Source organism: Mustela putorius, unplaced genomic scaffold (genome assembly GCF_011764305.1).
Source record: "Mustela putorius furo isolate JIRA1106 unplaced genomic scaffold, ASM1176430v1.1 tig00000193_pilon_pilon_pilon, whole genome shotgun sequence".
NCBI lineage: Eukaryota > Metazoa > Chordata > Mammalia > Carnivora > Mustelidae > Mustela > Mustela putorius.
In genome coordinates, this window is record NW_025421309.1 from 1,738,786 (window position 1) to 1,753,187 (window position 14,402).

At 52.5% G+C, this 14,402-nt stretch overlaps 1 protein-coding gene across 6 annotated transcripts in view; it reads left to right on the top strand.

Moving 5' to 3' along the window:
• CMKLR1 (chemerin chemokine-like receptor 1) overlaps positions 1–14,402 on the top strand; it is a 46,551-nt gene that overhangs the window by 14,030 nt on the left and 18,119 nt on the right. Inside the window, exon 1 of one of the 6 annotated variants that reach the window (XM_013049258.2) lies at positions 4,042–5,914. The exons of 3 other annotated variants lie outside the window; for them this stretch is intronic. The gene's annotated coding sequence lies outside the window, so the exon portion shown is untranslated. Of the gene's footprint in view, positions 1–4,041; positions 5,915–7,636; positions 8,850–14,402 lie in introns of those variants that run through there. 2 more of the 6 variants (XM_013049257.2, XM_004779074.3) reach the window with 2 other exon arrangements.

Sequence of the window (14,402 nt, forward strand, 5' to 3'; positions counted from 1 at the left end):
GGTTTCTGAGAACTCATTTCCAGAAGAGGAAACTGAGGCCCAAACATGATGTCTGAGAAAGAAGCCTGGTGTCCGGTCCTATCTCTCCAGCTGTGTTGGCACATGTGTTCAGGTGGGACTGATGCCCTGAGTCTTCCCTGCTGGGCAGAGGGCTTAGGGTCTCCTGGAAGAGCCACATGCTCGTGACTTGGAGAGGGAACGATATTTGTGCAGGTTCAAGGGAAATTAGGAGCAGAGTGGGACTGGAAGCCATGTCTCCCACCTCCCTCAGCACCTTGTTTGTGCCTCAATTTCCCCCACAGGAACATTCAAGGCTCAGGGTTTGGATGGGACAGAGAGAGCTGCTCTTGGGGTCTCTGTTTCCCCTGCCTATATATCCCCCTATAGGGTGATTGACAAACCTGGCCCACTGGAACCTGTATGTGGTCAAGTTTTTACTAGTCTGCAGAGAAACAGAGAGAGAGCATACAGACAACAGAATGAGTTTTTTCCTAAAGTAAGATGTTTTCAGCTGAGAAAGAGGTCTTTTTTCCACTGATTTTCGTTGGCATTAAGATCCCGTTTTTTTTTTTTTTTTTCTGAAATGGTGGGGGCGGTAAAGGACAATTTTAATATTGCAACACTCTTACTTGGCATAGAAAGATGGGGGCTCTAGGCCAGTTTCGGAACTGGGAAACATAACTGGGTTCATGAAACCCCAAAGTTTGGAGTTCACTGAACTTAACATAGGATCTTGGGCCCTTTGAGCTCAGGGAGGGTCAGGTAGGCAGAGATGTGGCTGAGGTCACATGATTGGAAAGTACTGAGAGACTGGGCCCTGGGCATGGAGGGGAAGGTTCCAGCAGCTAAAGCCAGAGCCAGACTGCAGAGCAGGGACTGTACCTGGCACATAGTAGTTGCTCATGATTACCACGTGAGTGCTCAGCACACAACTCAGAGTCAGGGCAGTGGCAGGGAGACAGAGGACTGGGTTCTGAGTTGGATAGCTGTTGTAGGTAGGGATTCCCCAAAGCAGAGCCTGAGGCAAGGATTTAGGTGAATGTGAGGTATTGAGTAAGTTCTGTAAGGCAGGGTTGAAATTCAGGGAGGTGAGTGAGGCAGGGTCACCCAAGTACAAACTTGGAGTCCATCTTTGTTTAAAATTGTGATATTTTGCTCATCATGCATTTTGTGCATTAGTTTCAATTTTTAAAAAATATGGAACTAGGCATGCCTGGGTGGCTTAGTCTGTTAAGCGTCTGATCTTTGGTTTTGGCTCGGTCCTGATCTCGGGATTGTGAGATGGAGCCTGGCGTCTGGCTCTGAGCTGAGCTGGGTGTGGAGCCTTCCTGAGATTTTCTCCCTCCTCCCACTTTGCCCCCCACCCCTCCCCCACTTGCATGCACTCTCTCTCCAAATCAATCAATTAATTAAAAAAATATGGAACTTAGTATTAAGATAATAAGATAATATAATTAACATAATGCTAGAATATGGAATTTGATTAATTAATTAAAAATATGGAACTAGGAGGTGCCTGGGTGGCTCAGTGGGTTAAGCCTCTGCCTTTGGCTCGGGTCATGATCTCAGGGTCCTGGGATTGAGTCCCGAGTCAGGCTCTCTGCTCAGCAGGGAGCCTGCTTCCCCTCCTCTCTCTCTCTGCCTACTTGTGATCTCTCTCTGTGAAATAAATAAATAAAATCTTTTTTAAAAAATATGGAACTAAAATATTATTTCTTCTGATTAGTGTATTTTGGAGCACAATCTTTATGCCTTCAAGGACAGAGCAGAGGAGGAACTCCGTAAAGAGGCAGTCTCAGGCAGAGACTAGCCTCAGCCTGGTCCCACGGGGAGCTCTGGAGCCTGAATTGTACTCCGTCTGTTGGGGAGAGGCAGCACCTGCTTAGCTCAGGGCCCTTCTCAGGAGAGGGGGCCAGCTGTCTGGTACTCTATAGCTGTGGGATGGGTGCCCTCAGTGAGGAAAGGGGGTCTGAGCTGGGCCCCAACATCTACCACGACACTGTTTTTCTTTGAGAGATGGCAGTAAAACATTTGAATCATTTATAAGTGCTTTTGGCTGTTGGACTGTGTTTCTTTGCCTAGGAGGGTGCTGAGGCTTTGGGGACCCAGCTTCTATTCCTGTTATAGAATGGAGGAATGTATGAATGTTCTGGAGCAGGGAGGGCATTCTGGGTTGGGGAAGGGAAGGGGGAGGGAGCTGGTGTGGATATGGGCATGGCCCAGGGAGTTGAGCTCATTTCAGCTGCCAGCTCCTTTCCTGGGAGGTGGGAGCAGGGGGAGAGGAAAACCCAAGTGGGTTCGGTGTCTGTGATTCTGGCCAGGGAGGGAAAAGCAGAGAGAGGACGAAGAGGAAAGGAGGAAGGAGAGGGCTTTGCCCCCCAGTAAGCAGGCATGTAGTGAGGGTGATGGGAGGTGCCCTGCCTTTTCCTAAACTGGGAAGCTGAGGAGTGTTAAGCCCCTGAGGCCTGGGATATTTAGTCCTGAGTCCCAGAGCCCTGGAGACGGCTGGGCTTCTTGGTGGAACTCAGGATAAATACCACCAACCAAGTGTGACGTGCGTCCCAGGGCTCAGGGAGAGAGCACGGGGTTGGTTCCCTGACCACACCTTCCCTCCGGGGTTTTAGGGTGACACCAGGGTCCGTATGTTCTTGCTCAAATTCTGCTTCTGCTGCACACTGTACCAGTGTGTACACCGTCAGAGCTTAAATCCGAACTCCGTCTGTAATCACCTACTCCATACTGTAGCTGTGGGACCTTGGCAGGTTGCTTGGCCCCTCTGTTCCCTCAACTGTGAGATGGGGTGAGAATCAGGGCTGTGGGGAGGCTGGAACAAAGTAACGGATCGGAAGGATCCCAAGGGCTGCCAGTGATGGTTCTCGGGGCAGGCTCATGGCTCCTCACTGTGGGGGCCCTTGGAAACCTGCACCAGTTTCTTGGTTCTTGGCAGATGGATGAGGAAGCAAGGAGCAGGGAGACAAAGGCCCTTCTGTCTGCCACCTGGGGCCCTCCCTCTGGGAGGTGAGTTGGGAAGAAGTAAGAGCCCCGCGGAGGAGATGAGGACTCCTGCCTGGAAGTGGGATGGGCACCATGCTGTCTGCCAGGATTTGTTCATCATGAGCAATGGGTGGAAAATTATCTTGGATTCTTTCCTGAGGGGACAGGAAGGCTAGGGCCATCCATGGAGAGGAGAGGTTTCTCTACACCAGGAATGTGATCACTGATTTATTTTAAAACAGAATTAAAGTGGAAAACTTTCAGTTGATCATGGTTTGGGGCTGCTCATGGCTGCCCAGCCAGGCCCAGAATATGACTCCTCAGCAGCTCAGGCTCCAGCCTTTGACATGGAGAAGCTCTGGAAAAAGTGCCAGTTGGCCTGTCACTGCCCAGTTCTCTGGGGAGCCTTCCCCCTCCAGCCTGACTGGCTTCTTTTCTGGGAACCCACAGGGTCCAGATTTACCCTTTGGAGTTGGCAAGAGGGTTTTGGGCACGAATCTGTCTCCCTTGTACCAGAGATAGCTTCATATACCTGCAGAATCCATTCCTGATCCCTGATCCCCACGCGGCCCTGTATGTGATTGCTTTCTCCCTCTGATAAATCTGGGAACTGAGAACCAGAAGCTGGAACAGCCGGGACAGTCAGAATAAAAACCAAGAATGCCTGACTTCCTGTGACACCTCATACCACAGATGTGGCTTGGGCTCTCTGGGGACTGACAGTCTAAGAGGCTCCGAAGCATTTTCTTGACAGATTAAAACACAACATAGCCACTGCAAAGGGAGGCCTGAAGTCTTGTTTGCTCATCATGAAAGACAAGGGCTTGAGAGCCCCAGATGGTATTAGGAATTAGTAGGAAATGATACACACAAAGCATGTTGATTATATTTTAACACATATACAATAATGAATTATAGTAGTAAGAGACTAGAAACAAGTCAAGTGCTCAACCTGGGGAGATTGGATCAGTAAATGGTGGTTTAAAAAATTAATTAAAAAGTGTGTGTGTGTGTGTGTGTGTGTTTGTGTGTCTATATCCCAAAATGAATACTATGCAGCCATCAAAAAGGACAGGTACTTTTCCTACGTACTGATGGGACATGATCTCCAAGATGTATTGTTAGGTAAGAAAGGCAATTTGCAAAGTAGCATGTGTAATATACTACCTTTCATGCAAAATGGAGAGAAATAGAATATACATTTGTGTTTACCCACAGAAATCCTGGAAGGGGATATGAGAAGCAAATGCTGATAGTTACAGAGGGGACTGGGTAGATGGTGGCGCAGTGGGAGCAAGGATTTGCATTCTAACTTTTTCATAATTTTAGATGGTTTTGAACATCACCAATCAGATGGGAGTTGGATTACCTAGTCAAAAAATTAAGTTACAAAACCAAGTGAGAATCAAAGGCCCAGTAGACTACTAAAAAGAGTTATTAGGAAGTATTATCTAACCTGTAATGACTTTTGCCACCCCTATCCCTGGACTGTGCCGTGAACACATTTGAGGTCTTAAATCTAGCGTGACCTGACTCTGGTTCCGCGGTGTCCCCCGAGAACGCCCCTTCTGGCCCGCTTGGAGCCTAGCGAGGGTCCTATTTGGGTTTATGCTGGGCCCATGCTTCCCTCTAACATCCACATCATCTTGGTGGCCCCCTTGGCCATGGGTGGTCGACTCAAGAGACTTGCTTGTCTCGTTCCAAGAAAACCTTTGAACTCTTAAACTCTTGGTGAAATGTGTATAGGAAAAAATGTGTCCTTGTGGGCTCTCCCTGATGCTAATATCCAATGGACAGAGACTCTCTAGAGAAGATAATGACTGAAAACCCATGTGTCATTTGAGAAAACAACCTGATAGGGCTGTTAGCCAGTCTTTTCTCTGCCAGGACCTCCCCAAACACCGCTCCCACCCCACCACCCAACAGCCCGGGTGTTAAGTGATGCTTGCCGTTTCCTGTTAAAATGAGCCAAAGACGTGAATGTGGCTCCACTGCATCTTCTGATCAGTGTGTGGTCCCCCGTTGCCCAGTGGCTCCAGCTTTCCTTCCCAGACCTGAGGCCCCTCACGTTTCCATAGGGCTCACACCTTGCTCCTAGCTCTGTGGTCTTTGGGAATCTTGGAAATAACCTAAGGCTGCCCTCTCTTCTCCAAGCTGCTTTGGACCACCCCCAGAAGGATGGCTGTTCGTGGGGCCCCTCCTTGGCCCACTCCGGTTTGAGTCCATAAGGCCTTCCTGAACCTTCTCAGGAGTCAGGCAGAAAGGTGGCTTTCAGCCTTTCCCCCTTCTGTCTGACTCTGAATCTGTATTTCCTTTGTCTTAGTCTTTCGTCCCTGCTCTCACCTTTTAGGTGCTTCCCTTACCCTCTCTGTCGACTCTGTCTCCCCGTTCCACGTCTTGCTGTCCCCTCCTCCCGTGCTCCCTGTTCCGCTGGATCCTCTCCCCTCTGTGAGGGGCTCGGCTGCCCCGCTCTCTTCCCATCGCCCTCTGTGTCCACCTCGGTGTCTTCCCCTGCTCCCACACCCCTGCCCCAGCCCAGATCGCCTGGCCCACCCAACCCCTACCCTGCTGGGCTTGCTGGACTCTTCCAGAGGGGGCACCCTTCCAGAGGGGGCACCCCTCCAGCTTCATGGGTGGGCCACCAGGGCAGCCGCATGGGGCTCAGAAGGGCCTGAGCTTGGTTTGACACCTCGGAGTTGCCGTCTTGAAACTCTTCGTACTTTTTAAATAAGCCGCCTGCTTGCTCACTTTGCATGGGGCCCCACAACGTAAGCAGCCTGCTCTGCTGAGGGGCGTGGACTTCCTGGGAGGGTCCAGGTTCTGGGCATGCTGCTGCCCCTCCCGCCCGCTAGTAACCACATCTGGACGTGTGCCAGCTTCCGAGGCGCTCCTAGTATCAGCTGTCCTGCAACAACAGAAGGTAATTGCCAGATTCATTCCCATTTTACAGATGAGAGAAGCGAAGGCTCAGAGAGGCCAAAGTTCCTTGCCCCAGGGTCCAGAGCGAGAGCCTGCCTCTCAAATCCAGGCTTTCAGGCTGAGGCTGCAGACTCTCCGGCAGGCGCTCTTGTGTCTCTGAGCCAAGCCTCACTCTTTGCCTCTGTGAAATGGAGGAGGTGGGAGTAGCTGCCCCAGAGCAGAGCCAGGGGGCACCTAAACCTTGAATATTCTGGACAAGGTGCCTGGAAGGTACCTTTTTACACAGTTGCCCCAGCCTCTCTGTACCTATTTTCTTGTCTGCCAAGTGGGGGTCATGGGAATGTGAGGACCCAGATCAGTGCTCAGCACAGGGTCCAGCACGGGTGGGCAGGCAGGGTCTGCGCTCAGAAGCTTCTGGCCGCCCTCCCTCTGGGGCAGAGGATGGGGTGATTTGTGAGTAGGAAAGCCATATTGTCCAGACTGGGGCACTGTGAGAGGAAAAGCAGCACTCTTAATAAGCATGTTGAGATAAGAGCCCCAGGCCAGGATATAGGGTCACTACGTAGGCGCTGTGAGCATCTTGGGCCTGGTAACAGGAAAGCAAGCATTGGGGAGGGAGCAGAACCACACCCCAGGCCTGCCTCCAGCTAGTAGGGACTGGGGCTGGGGTCTAGCATTTGCCACAGAATGGTGTGCCACTTGCTCTGGCTCATAACATCAAGACATCTGTTCAGGGAGAAGCAGGATCAGGGAGGGCGCCTCAAAGACCACACAGTTCAGGCCCGCTCCCAGATATTCTAGAAATGTCTTCCAAGGAAATCGGCAATGCGTAAACCGGGTCTAAACACTCCTGCCCGGGCCCAGCTGAGAAAATGGGCTCTTAAGGAACTGCCCTTTGGGGTCAGGCTACCAGCACGGAGGGAGGGCGCTGTATTTAAGCCACAAACATCTGGATTCCTGTCCTAAAACGAGCAGAACCTCGAGCCTGTGTCCACAGTCAGGGCATCGGTGAGGACAGTGATCACCACACACCTTGTCCTTTCTGAAGGCACCTCCGGAGAAAAGTCCTTCTGCCCCCTGGTCCCAGGAAGGCCTCCCATTCCCCGGAGTGGGTTTGTTTTTAGCCGGAGGCACGTGACCGCTGGGACCAGTTTTCGTTTCCGAGACTAGGAGTCTGGGAGTCCGCGGCGTGGCCCACCCAAGCTAAGCATGTAGGACATTACTTACCGTCTGCATTTTTCCCCTCAGCCCTGGCTCAGCTTTCTGTCTCCACCCACGTTCCCTTCTTCCTTACACTCTCACTTTTAATTTATGATCCCTTGTATATGTGAGTCTTTTGAGATTTTTTTTTTCCCTCCCTTCTGGACCAAGTCAAAACATAAGCAAACACACAGACAAACCTGCAAGCAAAAACATCCTGTAGCACTCTTCCTTCTGCCTGGACAGAGAACATCCCAGCCGGTGAGAGCCAGAAGGCAAGGGGTTAAGCATGTTGCAGAGGAAGTGCTGGCCCACGTTAAAAGTGAGGAAGTGACCCTCATTTGGGGGCAGGGGTGGGAAGGAGGTGGCCAGTTTATCCCGTGTGACTCTAGGGGGGCTTAACCAGGCTTGAGGCGAGTATGACAGGTTGCTCCGAGTTCAGTTTAGTCCAAAAAGGAAGAGCTTTCTAATGACTCGATGGGTTTTTCTGGAAGTTCTGCTGGGGAGGGGTTGGGAGGGGGGTAAGAAAAAGGAGTGACCTGCCCTAGAACATGGCAGAACCCAGGGCGAGTTTATTTTGGATTCTTTTATTTCTGAGTATTGACCCGGGGGCCCAGGGGATTCCTGAGGGGCGGCCCCAGGGGCAGGCTCCCCTCATTTCCAGGCAACGCTAGGCAGCGAGACTGGCTGTGGGCACCCCTGCACGATGTCGCCTGCGTACTGGTTCCTTGGGCGCAAAGACTTGTGTCTCGTCCCCGCATGAGGTGAACTCTGCCAGACACGATTCTTTGCACACCTTCCTCTCTGCGGCATTCCCACACCTAGCCTGGCGCCTGGCCCACCGCAGAGATTTGTCACAGTAATCGAATGAAGAAAACAGCTTCTGGTGGCAGAGCTAGAATTCCAACTCGGTATTATCTGCCTCCAGAAATAGCTCTCTGTAAACATAACAGCCAGGGGCATGTGAGTTGGGGCCAGGATCGTTACCTACGGAGGCTGCCCGATCCATCCTGGTTTGCCTGGAACGTTCTGGAAGCACTGCCTCACAGGACACCCCCAAACTGGATGGCTGATCTCCTATACACCCTGTGCTGGGGATCCCATGTAGTTTTTACAAGGACCAACCTTGCAGATGAGGCGATGGCCCTGTGGCCCGAGGTGGCATGGCAGGCGTGGGGCTGGGCCGGCCTGAGCATCTGGCTTTGCTGCTGCCTGGTGAGGCTTACGCTGTAACCGGAGCGGGGCAGACTCCTCCATCCTAAAGCCTCTCCAGCAACGGCTTTGGAGATCCTGGAATTTCCTTTGGGCTCCAATCAGCTGTTTTTTCCGTTGAGGGCGGAGGGGCAGTTTTCCCAGCAAGACCCTTCCTTAGGGCAAGGCTGGAGTGTTGCCTTGGGAAAGGTGACGGCGCAGTGACGGGGTCGAGGGGGAGGGCAGCCTGTTCCTCCTCCCCCCATGCCTGGGAACAGGGTGGGATCTCAGGCTCCCCTGTCCCAGTTGCTGGCAGCAGCGCCTGCCCTTTTGTCAGCCGCCTGGGCTGGAGCCAGGGAATTCTAAGGGGCCAGAACCTGCCTAGATGCCCCGGGGCCCCTGTGCTCAGGGCCAGCAGCCTGGGCAGGGTGCAACTGTGCAGCTCACGGCTCCAGGATCTCTCGGGGCTCCACCCGGCTGAACGGGCCTCTGCAGCCCCTGCCTGTCCAGGAGCCTGGTGAGTGGCGACTATTTTCCAGAGTTGGGTGAGTCTAGTCACCAAGGGCTCTTGGAGGTGGGGTTGGGGAATGTGTGAGACGCGGTGGCCCTGCCAGCCCTGGGCCCGGGTGGGGGTCAGGAGGCATAAGAACACAGGGCTCTGTGCCCAGGGATCTCTAGCAGGCAAGTCACAGAATATCAGGTACAGTCACAGCGACCGCAGGTAGGGCCCCCATGTCAAGGCAGACCCAAGTTTAAATCCCATCTCTGCCCCTTCCTGGCTCTGGGATCTTAGGCGAGTGGTCTTGCTTCTTTGTGTCTCAGTTTTCCACATCTGCAAGATGGGACTGCAAAAGCCCACGTGGGTGCATTGTTCTGAGAAGAGGTACTGGGTGCACAGTGGGCACCCAAGACGTGGGAGTTAATGTCTCATGCCAGCCTTTTGGTTTCTGCTACTCTCAGCTCAGAGCTGTGCTCCAAGACCCCAAGACGGGAGAGGGCTTCTGAGTCCGTGCATAGAAGCTTGCTAGTGAGATGTGAGGGAAGTCTGACAGACAAGAAAGGCTCATCACAGCTTTACAGTAGAAGGGCCGTCTTCCCCTCCGGATGCTTGGACATGCTGTGACAGGACAGACGGATATTTCAACCAGCCTCATGGATTGCTGCTGGGATCTGTTAGAACAGACCCAAGTTCCAGGCGTGGCTGGTGATCCTGATCCTGTGCCTTCCAGAGTCCCAGTTTCAGCACCTGTTAGGTGGGGATGGTAAACCCCCCATCTCTGGGGGCCTTGTCTGGAGGCTGGGAGATAAGGAAGGCCAGACCGAGCCAGACGCCTGGCTGTCCCAGCAGGAGCATTTGCTTTCTTCTCGCTACCACTGCTGGCTGCTCTGCCTGGGTTCCTAACAGAGTGCCCAGTGGGACTGGGGGGAGCAGAGGGAACCAGACAGGGCCTCTCCAGGCAGAGGAATCTGCCCGGGTAAGGGCCCCAGAGGTCTCGAACACTGTGCTAGGAGGCACTGGGCTCCTGGTGCACAAGGGAGCAGGTGGGATTAGAAGGACTTGGACTCTGCGGTCCTTCACTCCTCAGCCCGGGTAGCCCTCCTTGACCCAGGGCCCTGCAGCCCTGTGCTGGGTCAGTGACCCGAGGTTGCTGACATTACCCAGGCTGGCCAAGGGGAACAGATACCAGTGCTCACATTCAGGGGGCCTCTCTTCCTCTCTTTGTGGCTTTTCTGCATCTGGGCTCCTGCCCTGTGCTGCTTTTCCCCGCCTCAGCCTCTCCTCCCTGGAGCTTTGTAAGCACACAGCGCTCCCCACAACTGGAACTCCACCCTCTCCCGGGGTCCCAGCTCCACTGTCCCCTCAGCCCCCTCTAGGATGCAAACCCTCAGCTAGAACCACTCCCTCCCTCTTCCCTGCTCCTGCCATGTCCCCTACAGATGTCTGCCACAACCCTGTAAGTCCCCATTCTAATCCCACTTCTGCAGTTTCCTGGCTGGGCAGGGGCAAGCTACTTAACCTCAGTGAGTTTCTCCTCCTTCATCTGTAAATGGGGCTAATAATAAAATAATAGTTCTAACCTCCCAAGACTGACACAGAGACTGAGCTAGTAACATGAAAATGCCACACACATAAGAAGCTTTCAAATTTATTTAACACATTTTTTTTTTTTATGGAGTGCACACCGTGTGTCACTTATGACTTAAGGGGCTGGGATGCAGCCGTGGCCAGAACAGGCCACAGTGGCCACAGCCTCTGCCCTCAGTAAATGTCAGCTCTGACTCGGGCATCTATTTGCATGACTGCTTTTCCCAGCTCCCCGCAGCTGGGTGGACAGGGATGGGGGTGTGTGGGGTGGGGTGCGGGTGGGGAGGGATATTGTCTAATTCATCTGTGTGTCAGATTCCCAGCTCAAGGCCTGGTCTTGCTTGCTTGTGAAGGGAAGCCCTTCACAAGCCTTCTGGGCTTCCCTTGACATTCCTGATTTCCCTGGAGAGTTGATTGCACCTGAAGGGGAGCCCCTTCCTTCAGCAGTGGGACATTGTAGGGTCAGGCAAGCAAGTCTGTGAGGCTCTAGATCTCTCTCTGTCACAAGCTGCTGCCATTTTGGATGATTCCGGCACTGTAGCAGTGAGGTCCCTCCTCAACGTTGAGATATCAGAGCTGGAACAGCGCGTGTGAGGCAGGGTTCTCTTGGTGGCAGGGGACAGGACCCCAACTCAAACTGGCTAAAGCAGGAAGGGAAATACATCGGTTGGGGGGAATTCATCTGTCCAGCAAGTGTTTCAGGCATGTTTGGTCTCTCTCCATCTTGGAGGTCTGCTTCCTTCCATATTGGTCTTGTTTTCTGGTGGAATTTGCCCAAGGGATGACAAGGGTCTCACGGAAGGCTCTCACTGGCCCACTTCAGGCCCCTGTGCCCAATTCCTGAAACAGTCATTGGTGGCCAGGGGATGGGGTATTCTCATTGGCCAGGCTTGGAGCAGGGGGCAGGGTTATCTCCTTCCAAGCCCCTCAGCCTGAGGAGGCAGAGGGAGGGCTGGCTTTCCACAAAGAAGAGATGGTCAGGTCACTCCCCAGAGGGACCCAGGAATGGGCACCACCTGGGGGCAAGTAGAAGTCCAGAAGCTGTCTCTGGATTCCAGGGGCTCCTCATCAAAATCTTAGGGTTTGCTAAGCTAAGGTTTGCTGAAGGTTACCAGGAAGGGGTACTTCTAGAGAGAAAGGCAGCATTTCTTCTGTTAGGGGAGTGAGTTATATTTGATTCCTTTCTGGGACCATACACCAGGAAGGAGGAAGGGAGCAGATGTTGCTGGCCCCCTACCCTGTGCCACACACTGCTAAGCTCTGCGTGCTTCACGACACCAGAAACAAGCATGGGTTGTGGAAGGAAACTCCAGAGTGGTGAGCAGGGAGGAATAGAGTGGATGCCCACATCTCAATCCTGGTTCTGCCCCTTCCTAACTGCGTGGCCCCAGGCAGATTGCTTGACCTCTCTGTGCCTCAGCTTCTTCATCTTGAAATGGGAGCAGTAATACCCTCTGTGCCGTTACTGTCTAGATTGCACGAGCTTATGTGTTGAAGTATTTAGAACGACATCTGGTGCATTGCAAACTTCCAGTGAATGTTGGTCATTGTTTTAGTCTGTCTTGGTGGCTATAACGAAAATATAAACTAGGTGGCTTATAAACCACAGAAATTGATTTCTCACTGTTCTGGAGGCTGGGAAGTCCAAGGTCAGGGTGCCGCCAGATGTGGTGGCTGGTGAGGCCCTGCCGCCTGCTTCATCGATGGCTGTCTCCTCGCTGACCATGGAACTGGGACTCTCTCTGTGGGGTCTCTTATGGAAACACTCATCCCATTCATGGGGCTCCACCCTCAAGACCTCATCACTTCCCAAACGCCCCACTTTCTCATACCCTCACATTAGGAATGAGGCTCCAACATGTGAATTTGGCAGGAGGACAGAGTTCACGCCACTCATTATCGTTACTACTTTTATGGCAATTAATTGGGGGGAAGGGAATAGAAAGTGCAACTCTTATGGTGGAATTCAAGGCATAGCAGTGGGGGTTTATCAGATGTCAGTTTGGTGTGGGGGAGGATGCCTTTCTGGAATCCAAAAACCAGACCCAGAACGCTGCTCCTTTGGCTGCATCCATACTCATCTCCTGAGGGTCTCCACACTTACCTGCCTCACACCCCTGTCTTAGGTGTGCATATTTATTTTATGAGTTGCTGGTTCTGGCTGCCCCTTGGCATTACTCATCCCCACCCCCCATGCTGAAAGGCCCCAGGTCAGTGAGACTGAGAGATGAGGAATCAGCATTATCATGGCGACCAGATTGCATCCATGGCTTCAGGGGCTCTGGGAGCAGATGAGTCTCAGTCCCCGGGACTGGCCAGTGTGGGCCCCTCTCTGTGACCTGGCTTCTCCCATGAAGCCTCATCTGGGTATCTCTGGTCCCCACTTGTCTGCCCATCTAAGACCTTTCTTAGAGTATTGGCTGTCGCCATGGAAACAACTCTTGAGGCAAAACTGCCCACATGGGCTAAGGAAAAGGAAATAGGGAGATTACCAGATTCCCCCACTCTCTGAGGGGACCCCAATTCCTAGAGCCTCCAAAGACTGCTACTTCTGACTGGACTTGGAACTAGCAGAAGGATCCTTACCCAGCTCACAGGGCCCCTTGCTTGTCTCCTGCCTCCAGCCTCCCCTCCTCCAGCACAGCCCCCATATCAGTTGTATGAGTTAGAACTGGGGTCATTTGAGAAAAATGGACACCCCTCTGCTCAAAAACCATCCATGGCTCCCTATTGCCCCCAGGGAAAAGTTGCTGCTTTGCAGGTTCTTCTTCGCATAGCCCTCCCTCCTGCCATCCCACTCCACACGCACTCCCACCACGCTTGATCAAGCCTCTGTGCCTTTGCACACAGTTCCGTCTGCACAGATGCCCCCCTCCTTCTGTGGCTCCACTTAGCAAAGGCTTTGCACCCTCCAAGGCTCAGGCCAAATGTCACCTCCACCAAGAAGCTTCCTCTGATTTCCCCAACCAACTTGCCTTTGATTGGTACAGAGCCAGGGTCAAAAACTTGGCTGCTAATGGCCAGAAAGGGGACACAATGAGTAATGTTGGGACTATGTTGTCACTTCTGCAAAGAGATATGCACCCTCCCATTACAGCTAGAAGTGAGAATGACTTGACCCATCTTTCTCACCAGATCTCTCTGATCTCTATACCAGCAGGACCCAGGGCAAACTCTGTGGTGAACTGCCACTGGCTCATAGCCACAGAATCAAGAAGGTATTAGGGAGGGGTGGAGATGGCAGAGAACCCCATCCTGTTTGTGATGCAGCCCAATATGGCCAGTTCACTGGAAGTCTGGACTTTAGATGCTCTGAGGAGCATCAACCATGCCCCTGTGCCCACCTCCCCTACATGAGGGCAGAGACTGGGCCATCTCACACCCACAGCTTCTAGCAAGGAGTGTGGCACTTAGAAGGTGTTTACTAGCAGCCTTTTGAATCAATGTTTGAATGCATAGATCTGTGCCATATCCTGAACCTGTCAAACCTGCTCCTGCCACAGGGCCTTTGCACTTACTATTTGTACTGCCTTCAATCAGATAGTCACATGTCTCCCTCTTCTTATATTCAAGTTTCTGCTCAAAGGTCACCTTCTCAGAGAGGTCTTCTTTGAGCACTCAACCTAAAAATAATACCCTCTCCCCCATCTCTATGCTCCATACCTCTTTTTTTCTCTTTATAAGATTTTATTTATTTATTTGACAGAGAGAGAGACAGCGGGAGAGGGAACACATGCAGGGGAGGCAAGAGAGGGAGAAGCAGGCTCTCTGCTGAGCAGGGAGCCCGATGTGGGACTCGGTCCCAGAACCCTGGGATTGTGACCTGAGCCAAAGGCAGGCACTTAACGACTGAGCCTCCCAGGCTCTCCACCCCATTCCCCGTTATAGTTTTTCTGTAGCACATCCCACCACCTGCCACTGTAATCATTTTATTTTTCCATCATTTACATAGTGTTTCCGGTGAGCCAGGCCTGCTTCTAAAACACTGACAATGTAAACTCATTTAATCCTT